This window comes from Piliocolobus tephrosceles, chromosome 21 (genome assembly GCF_002776525.5).
Source record: "Piliocolobus tephrosceles isolate RC106 chromosome 21, ASM277652v3, whole genome shotgun sequence".
Taxonomy (NCBI): Eukaryota; Metazoa; Chordata; class Mammalia; order Primates; family Cercopithecidae; genus Piliocolobus; species Piliocolobus tephrosceles.
In genome coordinates this window covers 7,296,546-7,309,217 of record NC_045454.1, presented here as the reverse complement: position 1 = coordinate 7,309,217, position 12,672 = coordinate 7,296,546, and the positions used below count along the sequence as shown (strand labels likewise).

Below are 12,672 nucleotides of genomic sequence, written 5' to 3'. Positions count from 1 at the left end.
CTGCTTAGTCCAATCATATTTTGCACCTATTTGAACAATCTTTATTAAATGGCTGCCTGTAACTGTTGGTACTGCCTTCAGGGTGAGAGGGAGGGAGGAGCAAGTTTGGGGGGTTGGTTCCAAGAAGCCTGGGGAACATCTGGATGCACAAGTCTAGTGTTCAGGAGAAAGGAGGCCTCCAGAGAGAAGTGTCGTCTCACCCCTCGGGTCCACCTGCAGCATGACAGCACCCTGCTGGCCCTCCAGGGGGCCCTGGGCCTCTATGATGGACACACCCCGCCATACGCTGCCTGCCTTGGGTTTGAGTTCCGGAGGCACCTGAGGGATCCTGACAAAGATGGAGGGTGAGGATGGGCTGGTGCCCAGGGAGATGGGCGGGACAGAACTCTCAAAGCAAGGTGTGACGTGCTAGGCAGAAGGCATGGCGGGGCAGGAAACTGCGTGGGATGGTGGTGCTGGGAGGATAACAGGTGGGAGTCAGGAGCCCGTTTCTCCAGGTTTTAAGATCAATGACGGGAGGAAGGAGGTGCCACTGTGTCCTCTCTCTCCAGGAATGTCACCATCTCCCTCTTCTACCGCAATGACTCCACTCACCTGCCCCTGCCTCTCAGTCTCCCCGGGTGCCCGGGCCCCTGTCCACTACGCCGCTTCTACCAGCTGACTGCCTCGGCCCGGCCTCCGGCCCATGGGGTCTCCTGCCATGGCCCCTATGAGGCTGCCATTCCCCCAGGTGAGTCCTCTGTGCTGGGGTGGGAGTGGAGGGTTCCAAGCCCTGAAACTCACACCCCGCATGTTCTCCCTGCAGCTCCAGTGGTGCCCCTGCTGGCCGGAGCTGTAGCTGTGTTGGTGGCACTCAGCTTGGGGCTGGGCCTGCTGGCCTGGAGACCAGGGTGCCTGCGGGCCCTGGGGGGCCCCGTGTGAGCCAGAAACCAGGGTTTCCCTACCCCCAGCTGACACTGGACCCCAACACGTATGCTCACTAGCTGCTCTGGCTTCCGTGACTTACTGTGCGCCTGTGTGCGTGGGGAACGAGGGCTGGGTGGAGTCTCTGGCCTGGAAACCAGTTAGTTTGTGTGTGCTTATATGCGCGTCTGTGACAGTGGCATGAGTGTGCATGCATGCATGTCACGTGTGACTTTTTGCGTTTATGCGCGTGCACAGGTAGTCGGTACGTACTTGCTGATAAAAACGTGTCTGTGGCACACATTCAAGCACAAACGTGCCCGTGTCTGAACAAGCAGGCATGCCTGCATGGCACTTTTGGTAGAGACAGGGTCTTACTTTGTGGCCCAGGCTGGAGTAGTGCCATGAGCATAGCTCACTGCAGCTTTGAACTCCCGTTTCAGCTTCTACAGGTGTGCACCATGCCTGGTTTTGTTTTCTTGGTATGTTGGCCAGGCTGGTCTCAAATTCCTGGCCTCAAGCAATCCTCCTGCCCTGGCCTCCCAAAGCACTGGGGTTATAGTTGTGAGCCACCACACCTGGCTGGCATGTTTATGCACGTTTCTATGCAAGCATTGGCAGCATGTGGGCTGGCTGAGGACCTAGCGGACCCTGTATGTACCTCCACATGCAGCTTGTGTGACACGAGCTTGCTCAGTGAGCCTCGACGTGGGCCATGTGCTCTGTGGAGACCGGGCTCACAGGAGTTGGACCCTCAAATCTGGTTTTCTAGTGACCCACACCAGCTCGCAAAGCAACCATGAACTCGGGTGGGGTCAGGGGGATCTAGCAGCAGAGACCTCAGAAAGGTGCACGATTCAAAGCCTGGTTTCCGAGGCTGTGTGCCTCTGGGCAAGTAATAGGCCCTTCTGTGTCTCACTTGGCAGAACCACAACTCTAACCCAGCAGACTCAACTCCCAAACTTCCTTCCTGGGGGCAGGCAGAGGAGGGAAAGATGACGGTGCTCTCTGGGTTGTGCACTGCAATGCTGCAGGCGATGTGGAGGCGCTGGCCAATACAGTAGTCACGACCACGCATGGCTATTTAAATTGAGGTTAAATAAAACGGAGTGTTGGGGTCCCAACCATCGCACGGGCCATGCATCCACCACTCACTTATCACATGCTGATGAGAGCTACCCCGCCCCCACTCACGCAGCAGCAGGCGCTGTGGAGCACCTGCATGGCTGCCGTTTGAGACCCTGGCCCAAGGGGAGGCTGCCTCTTAGCGTGGCCTAGTGCAGAGCACCAGTCCCTCCCAGGCCTTGTCCCACACCCATGGTTGTGTGGCAGCATCTAACCAGAGCACTCGTGGGGAGCCTGGGTGCAGTGGACGCTTACTAACAGCCACTTGGCCCCCATTACATGGGGCAGTTGGAGCAAAGTTCAAAGCCACTCCCAGTGACCAGAACCTAAAAAAGGAACAGGGTCCAGAAATGCCAGTGAGTGGAAGCTGGGACAACCCCTCCCCCACACCAGGGCCACCTGCATACCCCGCAGCCCACTTCTTCCCAGGGTCCTCAGGGCAGCCTCTCATGCAGACTCATCCCTGGGGAGTCCCCAGACCTGCCTCACTGCCCTTCCCGGCATTCCCTAGAGGTGTTGGGTGGTCATGGGGCACCCCAAATGGATGCCAGGAGCCATGACCCTGGGAAGGCTGAGGAATGAATGCCCCTCATACTTTCTGGCCCTGGGAGGGAGCCTGGCTGCTTCCTTGCAGGTTCATGGAGACCCCAAGTGCCAGGTGGGGTTACCTGTGGCTGTGACCAACTCTCACCTGGTGGTGACAGCCCACCCTTTCCCAGCAGCCTGCCGGAAGGGCCTGTGCAGAGCTGGGACCTGCTAGTGGGCAGAGGCCTGGGTGGATCCCCCCAGACCCAGCTCAGCAGCTGAGCCCACAGAGGGCTAAGCGGTGTGTCCGTGGTTTAACAGGGGCCCCTGTGCCCAAGACCTCAGCTGTGAAGCCAGAACCGCCAGGGCTCAGTGAGTCCTCACAGAGCTGTCACCTGTGATCCTGGCCCCAACACACCCTAAACCCAGACCCAGAACTCAGACCAGACAGAAGCCACACACAGCAAAACCAGACCCATCAAAAGGGACTGGCTGACCACAGCACACAGCCAATGCATACTTTCAGAGAGAAGGCATAGCAAGAGGTCTTAAGAGAAAACCCATGACAGGCCTGGCGTGGTGGCGGCGACTCACATCTGTAATCTGAGCACTCTGGGAGGCCGAGGCGGGTGGATCACCTGAGGTCAAAAGTTCGAGACCAGCCTGGCCAACATGGTGAAACCTCATCTCTACTGAAAATACAGAGCCAGGCGTGGTGGCAGGCGCCTGTAATCCCAGCTACTTGGGAGGCTGAGGCAGAAGAATCACCTGGACCCAGGAGGTGGAGGTTGCAGTGAGCCAAGATTGCGCCACTGTACTGCAGCCTGGGCATCAAGAGCGAAAACCATCTCAAAAAACAACAAAACAAACCAATCCTTACAAACACTAAGTAAAAGCTTCAAGATGGTTTTATGTCATCGGTGTGGGGTCTCCCTGCTTGGCCTGCAGTGCTCTGGGGCTCCATGTGGCGGGGGGTGGGCACCCATGGTACCCACCCACCCCGCTGCCCGGGCAGAAATGTAATATGGCACGCAATGCCTGGGGGAATCACTCCCCCCAGGGACTCATGTAAGTGTCCACTCACGCAGCCTGCTCCCCTCATGACGCCTGGCCAGTGACACCCACGGGGGAGAGGTTGGGGGCAGACACCCCTCTCTTCTGGAGCCCTTGAACACACTGTTGGTGTGGCTAGCTCGAGCGACGCCGAATGGCTCCACGGGAAAGGTAGTGCCCAAGGCTTTTTGGCTCCCCTACCATGTCCCGCACTTCCTGACTGCAGCTCAAACCAGGAGCAGCTCCCCAAGGATGCTGGCCTGCTTCACCCCTGGAGCACCAGGCCAGGTGGTATCTGTCCTCGGGAGCCAGGCCCAGGTCTCATGGTGGCATATGGGCAGCTCCTCCCCACAGGCCTGGTCAGAACAGGGGAGCAGGCTGGCTCCTCCCCTAGCCTGCAGGAAGCCCTTGGTAGCCCACTTATCCACCTTCTCCTGGGTGTGTGGCTCAGCAGCCAGGTCCTTGTGCACTGGGCTGGGTCCTGGCGTGAGCCTGGCAGCCTCGGGCACCATGGAAAGCAGCGTGCTGTCAGCATGGCCTGGATGTCCAGGACGGCCTAGAACAACGTCATGCCCTTGACCAGCTGGCGCTGGTACAGGCCCTGGGTAACATAACAGACGTGTCCTTGGGCGTCACTGGCTCAGGGGCAGACGAGGTTGAAGAGGAAGCTGGATACCCCTCTCCATGGTGGGCCAGGGCTGGAAGGGCGGCTCAGTGGCCTCGAAGTGCTGGGAGGACTCCCAGCTGGCACCAGGCCACCAGCAGCCAGGTGGGCAGTGCCACGCTGCTGTTGCCCTCAGGGCCTTGCAGTGGTAGCTGAAGATGGCACCCTGTCAGGTTGGATCAGGTCGCCCAGCAGCAGCAGTTCTCGAGAGATGGGGCACAAGGCAGGGGCCCGGCCGTACACCTGCAGGGCCCAGGAGAGCTTGTTGCGGTTCTTGCCCAAAGCGCCGAGACAGCCAGGAGCTCAGTGTCCCTGTAGCAGGAGCAGAACCAGCTCCGGCCCAGGTGGGTGGGTGCAGCCACGCCTAGGCAGTAAACAGCAGAGAGCCTGGAGGGACGCTGTCAGGGGAAGGACATAGAAAAGGCGCTGAATGGGGGAAATGGCCACACCCCCACCCATCACCTCCCGGAGTGGGGCCCCTCAGACCCCCGGGTGTCAAAGGTCCCGAGGTGCACCGTGTCCTCAGGGGCAGTCGGAGCCCAGTGCTGGACATCATGGGGTCCCCAAGTGCAGCCCTTTCAAGCCCTGACACTAGACATCTTGCTGCAACCCAGTCCCAGCCCCCATCCCACCTCCGCCCGCCACAGGGTGACTAAGAAGGTTACTGAGCCCAGTGCCTACGGCAGCAACTGGCTTGGCACTTGCTGGGCACCTGTCTACGTCCACCTTCTCACCATCACGAGTCACGGGCAGCCTCCTCTGTTCTTACCAAGCGATGGTCAGGCCCTTCAGCACCTGGAGGCAGGAGGGCACAGGGGAGGGAAGGTCAGCAGGGTGCGGGGCAGCCCAGACACCCCATCAGCCCTCCCCAGAGCCAGGGCCCCTCAGACCCCCGGGTGTCAAAGGTCCCGGGGGGGCACTGTGTCCTCAGTGGCGGTCGGAGCCCAGTGCTGGTCATCATGGTGCCCTCACACCCTCCTGACACGGGTCCCAGGGCCACCTATTGTCCCGAGGGGGACATCACAGAAGGGTGCTGAGAGATCGGGCAACAAACTGAATGACACTTGGTCCCTGGGGATGCCAGGCCCCCCTCCCCCATCCAGCTCCGTCTGGGTGTGGCTCCTTGTATAGTCTAGGCCCACTGACCTCACCCCCACCACAGTGGTGTTTCTCTGGAAAACGGCCCATCTGTGGGGTTCAGTGAGAGGACGGGACCAAACCCTTCTGCCTGGACCTCCCGTGCCCTAATGGGATACCCCTCAATCGCCTCTGCCTGCGTCTCAGCTCTGCTGCCCCAACCGACTCTTCCAAGCGGCTCTGACTTCACCAGAACCTTCTGTGACATGGGGAAGGGGCAGCTGCCTCCCATCGGGACCCTGGCAGGGTAAGTTCAGTTCATTCTCTGCAAAAGCACTAACACTGTGGGCACTTTCAGTGTGAGCTGCTGTTTAACCACCACAGACACACCAAAAGCTCCATTTTGCATAGAAATGTGCTTTGTCCAAAGGGGGCCCTTGTTTAAAGTAACCAAGCAAAATTAAAAACCCAGCTCCCAGCCACAAACTAGCCACATTCCAGGTGTCCAAGAGCCACCCGTGGCCAGTGGCTGCCATGCGGGACAAGGCGAGGGACATTTCTATCTGGACGGTCGTAGAATCCAGATGCTACATGTCCCTTCTGTCTTCCCTGTCCCGCACCAGCTCTGTCTTCTCACCTCTCACACATCCCTACCAACTGGCACCGACCCCACTCCTTCTGTCCCCGGGAATCCCGAGCCAGCCATGACGAACGCTCAGCTCCATTCACTCCCCACAGAGGCTCTTGGATTAAGAGCACAGGACCCTTGGCCGGGCGCGGTGGCTCAAGCCTGTAATCCCAGCACTTTGGGAGGCCGAGGCGGGCGGATCACGTGGTCAGGAGATCGAGACCATTCTGGCTAACCCGGTGAAACTCCGTCTCTACTAAAAAAATACAAAAAACTAGCTGGGCGAGGTGGCGGGCGCCTGTAGTCCCAGCTACTCGGGAGGCTGAGGCAGGAGAATGGCGTAAACCCGGGAGGCGGAGCCAGCAGTGAGCTGAGATCCGGCCACTGCACTCCAGCCTGGGCGACAGAGCAAGACTCCGTCTCAAAAAAATAAAAATAAAAAATAAAAAGAGCACAGGACCCTCAAAAGATACTCAGGGGAGCTGCAGTCCCAGCCAGCCCTCCCCAGAAGCCAGCTTCCTTGCCAGCAACAGCTGAAACCTCCAAGAACCTAGAGAACACACTGTCAGTTCTATTTCACTGCAGCCACCGTTCCAGCCCCTGACATCTAAGGAACAAATGAAAACCCTCCCAGAACTGAGAACACCTGTCTCTTTTCTGATAACACTCACGCTTGTCTCATGATTTTGCTCTTTGAAAGAATTCTCCTGATAAAGCCTGTTATTTTTATTGTGAAAATAGGGATTCCTTGAATTGTATCAGTTTATATATAAATGGTTCACTGGAGGCTAAGCTGTGCTTAAAGACACATTGCATTCGGCCTACAAAACCCATGAAGTAACGTGACAGGATCACTTGGGAGTCACTGTTTCTTTTCCACTGCTGAGTTTTGACATGTTTGATTAGTTCTTTCCCCTGAAACACAAATGCTTGTTCTCTCCAGGCCACACATTCCTCTTATTCAAGCCCTACCTTTGGACAGCAGGAAGCGCTACTGTCCTAGGCCATCTGCTCGGTGCCTGCTCCACAGACACAGCAGTGAGATGCATAAGAGCGACGGCCTGGTGAATGTCTCAAAGGCTGTAAACAGCAGAGCTGGGATTTGGACCCAGGCCTGCTGCGGAGTTTCACTCTTCTTGCCCAGGCTGCTTCCCGGGTTCAAGTGATTCTCCTGCCTCAGCTTCCTGAGTAGCTGGGATTACAGGCATGTCCCATCACACGTGGCTAATTTTTTGTATTTTTAGTAGAGACGGGGTTTCACCATGTTGGCCGGGTTGGTCTCAAACTCCAGACCTCCGGTAACCCACCACCCTCAGCCTCCCGAAGTGCTGGGATTACAGGCGTGAGCCACCACGCCTGGCCTGAGATGGTTGTTGTATGTCAACACTGAGTACAATGGTTGACACATAAATTAGTTGCCAGAGATACGGTATGAAGTCAACTTAGACAGTGAGATATTTTAAACCCAGGTGAGTCAAGGAGCAGGAGCAAGGGTTCTTACCTGGATGGGCATGGTGGGTGGTCCTAAGCTTGAAGCTGCACCTGTAACACAGAAAGACACAGTGAGGGTGGGGGAAGAAATAGTCTGCAAGTCCATGAGCCATTAACACTGGGGCCCCTCAGACTCCCAGGTGTCAAAGGTCCTGGGGTGCACTGTGTCCTCAGGGGTGATCGGAGCCCAGTGCTAGACATCATGGGAGCCCCAGCTCCTCTGCAACCAGGTCCTGAGGCCACTTACCTTTAGGAACAAAGGCCAAGCTAACAGATCTTAAAGAGTAGGAAACGTGGCCGGGCACAGTGCCTCATGCCTGTAACCCTAGCACTTTGGGAAGCCGAGGTGGGCGGATCACGAGGTTAGGAGTTCGAGACCAGCCTGACCAATATGATGATACCCCATCTGTACTAAATTAGCCAGGCTTAGTGGCGCATGCCTGTAATCTCAGCTACGCGGGAGGCTGAGGCAGAATTGCTTGAACCCAGGAGGTGGAGGTTGCAGTGAGCCGAGTCGTGCCACTGCACTCCAACCTGGGCGACAGAGCAAGACTCTGTCTCAAAAAAAAAAAAAAGGGGGGGGTGGGTAGGAAACTCAAAACCCATCCAGAAGGTAGGAATGACCAGTTTTGCTCATGGAAACACCAAAATGCCCCAACCTCCCCAGTGCCACAGGTCCTCGGCGGACTGTCCCCACGGGATGAGCAGGATACCAAATGCACTACATGAAGATGTCCCCGGTGTTCATCCCCAACCCTTTGCAGGTTTCTTTAGCACTGTCTACACCTGCTCATAAGCCATAAACAGAAAGCTGCCAAGACATAAATCCCCTGGAAGAACTTATTGAGAGAAGGGAGGAGGAAGAGGGCTATTCGAGGAAAAAACCAAGCCAACTTCTAAATAATAAGAAGTAATGAGCAGAGACCCTCGACTGAGTCAGGTTTGAACATATCAGCTGTAAAAGACATTTCGAAGGGCCAGACGCGGTGGCTCACGCCTGTAATCCCAGCACTTTGGGAGGCCGAGGCGGGTGGATCACGAGGTCAGGAGATCAAGACCATAGTGTCTAATACGGTGACACCCCGTCTCTACTAAAAATACAAAAAACTTAGCCGGGCGTGGTGGCGGGCGCCTGTAGTCCCAGCTACTTGGGAGGCTGAGGCAGGAGAATGGCGTGAACCCGGAAGGTGGAGCCTGCAGTGAGCCAAGATCCACTGCACTCCAGTCTGGGCGACAGAGTGAGACTCCGTCTCAAAAAAAAAAAAAACAAAACAAAAAAACCCCATTTCGAAGATGACTGAGGATCAGGCACAAAGTAGATTGTTAATTGCAGTATTAATGAATTAACGTCATTAAGGGTGACAATGTTAATAATATTAAGTAGAAAAATGTTACTTTAGATATACAAATACACTACTTCTTTCAGGGCAAAGAGTCTGTTCTGTTGCCCAGGCTGGAGTGCAGTGGCATGATCTTGGCTAAAGACAATCTCCGCCTCCTAGGCTTGGGCGATCCTCCCACTTCCTCCGTAAGTAGCTGGAACTACAAGCCCGCACTACCACGCCTGACTCACTTTCTATTTTTTGTAGAGATGGGGTTTTGCCATGTTGCTCAGGCGGGTCTCGAACTCCTAGGGTTAAGCTACCCACCCACCTCCCAAAGTGCTGGGATAACAGGCGTGAGCCACGGCGCCTGGCCATGAAACTTACTTTCAAAACACTAAGCCCAAAGTTCTTGAATATGGCAAGATGGTGCAAATGTTACTTTCCCATTTGTTAGTAGATTTTAATATTGCCAAAGGGGGCCGGGCGCGGCGGCTCAAGCCTGTAATCCCAGCACTTTGGGAGGCTGAGACGGGCGGATCACGAGGTCAGGAGATCGAGACCATCCTGGCTAACACGGTGAAACCCCGTCTCTACTAAAAAATACAAAAAACTAGCCGGGCGAGGTGGCGGGCGCCTGTAGTCCCAGCTACTCGGGAGGCTGAGGCAGGAGAATGGCGTAAACCTGGGAGACGGAGCTTGTAGTGAGCTGAGATCCGGCTACTGCACTCCAGCCTGGGCCACAGAGACTCCGTCTCAAAATAAAATAAAATAAAATAAAATAAAATAAAATAAAATAATATTGCCGAATGGAGGACGTGCCAATGATGAATGCATGAGAAAAATACTTTCACTTGTGACATGAACAAACTCAATGATTTTCTAGGTGGTTGCCTGAAGGAGCAAAGTCAAGTAGGTCGAGATCCTCGCAGGGTCGTGTTGGGGGAGATAGGAAATCGGCTAGCTGCTTCCAGGGTGAGCCTCCTCGGCAGGGACATGGGCCCCGCTCAAGTCAGGAAACCCATGTTCAAGACCTTAAAGGACCTAAGCCAAAAACTAACGTTAACAAAATCCTCTCACGTGGCATGTACGGTCAGAATGACTCCTGCAGGTAAGCAAAGGCCTCGTTTGCTTTCTTCTACATCCATTCCTACATGGTTCTCAAAAAACCCCAGCAATTCACCTAGAAACCTCACTCCCACTTCTTGGTAACTCGATACCCTGTCTCTGCCCCTATGGAACCCCCCGCAAAGTCCCCTCCTCTTCCGTCCCTGTCTTTGTTCTAGGTTGCACAAAAACGCCAGCCGTCCAGAATTGTGAAAACAAGAGCGAAATCCTAAGGAAGCATCTGAAACCCTCGGAAAGAACTCAATGTCGCCTCCCAACCCGCCCACCCCTCTCCAATAACCAAACGGACGAGATGGCGGAGGCCCGCGGCTTGCGGACAGCACAAGCGGCGAGCTCCGCCGCGGGGCAGACGGAGGAGGGTCCGCCCCGGCATTCCTGCTCGTGCCAGCTGTAGAAATCGCCACCTCTCAAGTGCTCCAAACAGCCACCACCATCCCCGCAGAAAACTCCCAGACTCGCCCCAGAGCGCGCCCTCTGGGTCCCTGCAAACGCCCTGACCCTGTCCACGCGACTACATGGCCGCTCCCGTTGCAACCTAGAGACCTTCAAGACACGTGCGTCCATCATCTCAAAGCCCCGCCACACAGCCAGGAAAAAGCCACAATTAAGAACCTTACCCCAGCATTTCTCTCCACAAGGCGGACGCGGGTTGCAGCACGTGCCGCTTTATAGTGCGCTCCGCTCGCAAGGCCGGGCCTCGGCGACAGCCTGCTCTCCGCCAGAGGCGTCCAATACACACGCCTGTTTGGGAAACCCCATTTCATGCTTAGGCAAAGGAATACTGCCTGTTTCCGCTAGAATCTTCCTGAACAAGAGAGGAGACGTTGTCTCTGGGGCTGACAAAAAAGGGCAAGGACATGATGGAAACGATTGTCTTGTCACCTGCGTCCGGCAACTCTGAAGACAGCACCAAAGATGGGCCGTGAAGTGAAAGGCCCCCAAGGGCGGCCCGACTCTTTCTTGTTGGGTGTTAGAGATGTGCAGTTTGCCAGAAACACATCAGACAAGGTCTTAGCCTATTTGGCTAAAACAATTTTGCACTGTTGAAAAGTAGAAAAGGGGCCAAAAGGAGGAGATGTAGCAGCTCAGAAACAGGTGAAACTCTCTTCTGCTGGAAATCTAAGTTGGATTAATGTCCACTGTAAACTGGAACTAAGCTTTTGGGCACATTGGTTTTAGACTATTTGACTTGAAAGTTTTTCTTGTGTGCAAATCTATGTGTGTTTTGTGGGGCCTCTGAGGTGTCAACAAGAGATGACATTAGGATGTCTGAGGAGGTTCTCGGCATGTGAATGGGGCCACTAGGGGACCTTGCGGGGAGACAAGCAGAGACTAGAGCAGAAGTAGGGTGACTCTGGAGATGACTGGGGTGACTGAGGTGTCTTGGATAACTTTGAGGGTGCTGTTGAGGGTGTCTGGGGAGTGATACTAAGGATTCTAACATGAGTTTTTTTGTTTTGTTTTGTTTTTGTTTTTGTTTTTGTTTTTTTTTTTTTGAGACGAAGTCTCCCTCTGTCGCCCAGACTGTAATGCAGTGGTGTGATCTCAGCTCACTGCAAGCTCCGCCTCCCGGGTTCACGCCATTCTCCTGCCTCAGCCTCCCAAGTAGCTGGGACTACAGGCGCCTGCCACCCTGCCCGGCTAATTTTTTTCTTTTTGTATTTTTAGCAGAGATGGGGTTTCACCATGTTAGCCAGGATGGTCTCCATCTCCTGACCTCTTGATCTGCCCGCCTCAGCCTCCCAAAGTGCTGGAATTACAGGCCTGAGCCACCATGCCCAGCCCTAACATGAGTTGTTATGAGACACCTTTTAGGAGTTCAAGTAGGGTGACCAGGGGTGTCTGTGGGGGTGACTCTAGAAATGATTGAGGCCAGGTGCAGTGGCTCACGCCTGTAATCCCAGCACTTTGGGAAGCCAGTCACCTGAGGTCAGGAGTTTGAGACCAGCCTGGCCAACACGGTGAAACCATGTCTCTACTAAAAATACAAAAATTAGCTGGGCGTGGCAGCAGGTACCTGTAGTATCAGCTAATCGGGAGGCTGGCACAGGAGCATTGCTTGAGCCCAGAGGCAGAGGTTAGAGTGAGCCGAGATCGTGCCACTGCACCCCAGCCTGGGCCACAGAGCGAGACTCTATCTCAAAAAAAAAAAAAGAAAGAAAGAAAGAAAGAAATGATTGAGATGATTCTGGGGGGCAACCTTGAGGGTGTGAGTGGGGTGACCTTTGGGGGGGTCATCTGTGGGGTGACCTTGGGGGGTGTGTGGGATGGTTAATGAGAGTGTCTGAGAATTGGGTTTGAGGTTAAGTAGGAGTGATTTGGGACAACTCTAAGGGTGTGACAGGGGGTTACTTTAGGGGTCCCTGGGGGTGACCTTGTGAGAGTGGAGTTACTTTGGGGTTTCTAGGGGGTGACTTTGGGGAGGTTAGTAGGGGTGATTTTGAGGATGTGCCAGACTTTGGAGGTGTCTGTTGGGCTGCTTGTGGGTATCAGCAGGGATGACTTTGGAGGGTGACCAAGAAGAGTGTCCGAGGATGACTCTGGGGACCCTGTCCCCCTCTCCCCAGTTCTCATCCATATGAGCGAGGGCTTCATGTTATGGTCTGTGGCCCTGTGCTGAGTCCTCCTCCCGGTCTGTGGTCAGCCACCTGAACATGGCTGACTTTGTCTTCAGTTTCCTCTGTGTCAGTATTGGTAGGTGTTGGCTCTGGGACGGGGGCCCTCCCTAACCCCAGCACTGCTCTCTGGCTTTCTGA

At 55.2% G+C, this 12,672-nt stretch overlaps 2 long non-coding RNA genes and 3 other non-coding genes across 5 annotated transcripts; 1 reads left to right on the top strand and 4 right to left on the bottom strand.

Moving 5' to 3' along the window:
- The first annotated feature begins 216 nt into the window (after positions 1–216).
- On the top strand, positions 217–982 carry LOC113219938. Its single transcript, XR_003306943.2, has 3 exons — positions 217–344; positions 552–730; positions 806–982. It is a non-coding gene; the product is annotated as an uncharacterized LOC113219938 (long non-coding RNA).
- A 2,451-nt stretch (positions 983–3,433) lies between these two features.
- Positions 3,434–10,630, bottom strand: LOC111519949. Its single transcript, XR_002724530.2, has 4 exons — positions 10,534–10,630; positions 7,477–7,517; positions 5,040–5,065; positions 3,434–4,668 (listed from the first exon to the last, which is right to left on the bottom strand). It is a non-coding gene; the product is annotated as an uncharacterized LOC111519949 (long non-coding RNA).
- On the bottom strand, positions 4,744–4,834 carry LOC111520190. Its single transcript, XR_002724588.1, has one exon. It is a non-coding gene; the product is annotated as a small nucleolar RNA SNORD88 (small nucleolar RNA).
- LOC111520191 lies at positions 5,148–5,238 on the bottom strand. The gene has a single exon (XR_002724589.1). It is a non-coding gene; the product is annotated as a small nucleolar RNA SNORD88 (small nucleolar RNA).
- Positions 7,588–7,678, bottom strand: LOC111520189. The gene has a single exon (XR_002724587.1). It is a non-coding gene; the product is annotated as a small nucleolar RNA SNORD88 (small nucleolar RNA).
- Positions 10,631–12,672: the final 2,042 nt, after the last annotated feature.